Source organism: Rhinopithecus bieti, unplaced genomic scaffold (genome assembly GCF_001698545.2).
Source record: "Rhinopithecus bieti isolate Rb0 unplaced genomic scaffold, ASM169854v2 scaffold_10355, whole genome shotgun sequence".
NCBI classification, from domain to species: domain Eukaryota; kingdom Metazoa; phylum Chordata; class Mammalia; order Primates; family Cercopithecidae; genus Rhinopithecus; species Rhinopithecus bieti.
Window position 1 is genome coordinate 131,737 of NW_016806354.1, and position 1,996 is coordinate 133,732.

Consider the following 1,996-nt stretch of genomic DNA (forward strand, 5'->3'; position numbering starts at 1 on the left):
TCCAGAAATAAGTAATTCCTAGGTATTAAATTGGGAGCTGTTCTGAGTATCGCGATGAAATCTCAGGATGTTCTAGAATGTTAATCCTCTTTGTCCAGCCTCTCCATATTGTCTATGCTGCCTTCCTGTTAGTCATTTAGCAGCCATCTGGGTTATCAGGTTTACAGATCACAAGAAGACAGAAGAGAGCAGAACAATAAGACATTTTCAGAGACAGAGAGAGACAGGGAGAGAGATCACGTTCACATAGCTTTTACTGGAGTGTCAAATTTTAATTGTTCTATTTTACTATTAGTTATTGTTAACCCCTTACTGTGCCTAATTTATAAATTAAACTTGATTGAATGTATAGATGCATAGGAAAATCACAGTATATATAGGGTTTGGTACTATCTGAGGTTTCTGTCATCCTCTGGGAGTCTAGAAACATATTTTCCATAGATAAGAAAAGACTACTTTACAAAAGTACCTAAGCTCTTTGTAAAATGTGAAGATTTTGAATTAACTTGTGACAAGTATTAAGTGACAAGTTTTCCAGGTTTGGCTGGCTGACTATAGAGGGATTGGGTGGGGTTTGTAATAGACAAACAAACCAAAACAACTGAATTCAAGGTGGACCCTCTTAATCTCAGAAGAGATTAATCTCAGATCTTCATTAGATCTGACTTGTAACATTACAAGCAAAATTAATTTGTTCGTTTCAGTACATCCCCAAACTGAACCACCAACTATCACACAAAAGTTTCCTTGGAGTACAGAGAATCTGATTTTAATTTTGACAGTTACCCATTCGTTTTGGTGTGTATTTGAGAAAATATAACTTGAGAACAAACATGTGGTCCTCTGAACACTATTCCTTAGGAGGAGACTAACTTAGAAAGCATATCATACAGGCCGGACACGGTGGCTCATGCCTGTAATCCCAGCACTTTGGGAGGCCGAGGCAGGTGGATCACAAGGTTAAGAGTTCAACCAATATGGTGAAACACCGTCTGTACTAAAATACAAAATTACCCTGGCATGGTGGCATGCACCTATAATCCCAGCTACTCAGGAGGCTGCCGGGATGCGGAGGTTGCAGTGAGCCAAGATCACACCACTGGACTCCAGCCTGGGTGACAGAGTGAAACTCTGTCTCAAAAAAAAAAAAAAAAAAAAAAAAAAAAAAGAGGAAAGGAAAGGAAAGGAAAGGAAAGGAAAGGAAAGGAAAGGAAAGGAAAGGAAAGGAAAGGAAAGGAAAGGAAAGGAAAGGAAAGGAAAGGAAAGGAAAGGAAAGGAAAGGAAAGGAAAGGAAAGGAAAGGAAAGGAAAGGAAAGGAAAGGAAAGGAAAGGAAAGGAAAGGAAAGGAAAGGAAAGGAAAGGAAAGGAAAGGAAAGGAAAGGAAAGGAAAGGAAAGGAAAGGAAAGGAAAGGAAAGGAAAGGAAAGGAAAGGAAAGGAAAGGAAAGGAAAGGAAGAAGAGAAACAAAGAAATACAGGCTGGTTGCAGTGGTTCACAGCTGTAATCCCAGCACTTTGGAAGACTGAGGCGGGTGGATCACGGGGTCAGGAGATCGAGACCATCCTGCTAACACGGTGAAACCTCGTCTCTACTAAAAATACAAAAAGTAAGCCGGGCGTGGTGGCACGTGCCTGTAGTACTAGCTACTCGGGAGGCTGAGGCAGGAGAATGACATGAACCAAGGAGGCGGAGCTTGCAGTGAGCCGAGATCCCGTCACTGCACTCCAGCCTGGGTGACAGCAAGACTCCATCTCAAAACAAATAAATAAATAAATAAATAAAATGAGTAAATAAATAAATAAGTATACCATATGGCAAAACCAGTGAAAGCAATACCTAAATGACAAATTCAGGAAGCACTGAGATACAGCAATGGCAAGGGCTTAAAGAGTTTTAAGTGAAGAAGTATTACAATTCTTAAATAGTTTTCTAAAATTAATAACATGTTTAGCCTTCTTTTCAAGTGATTTTCTCCCCTCTAACCTACACATTATCAC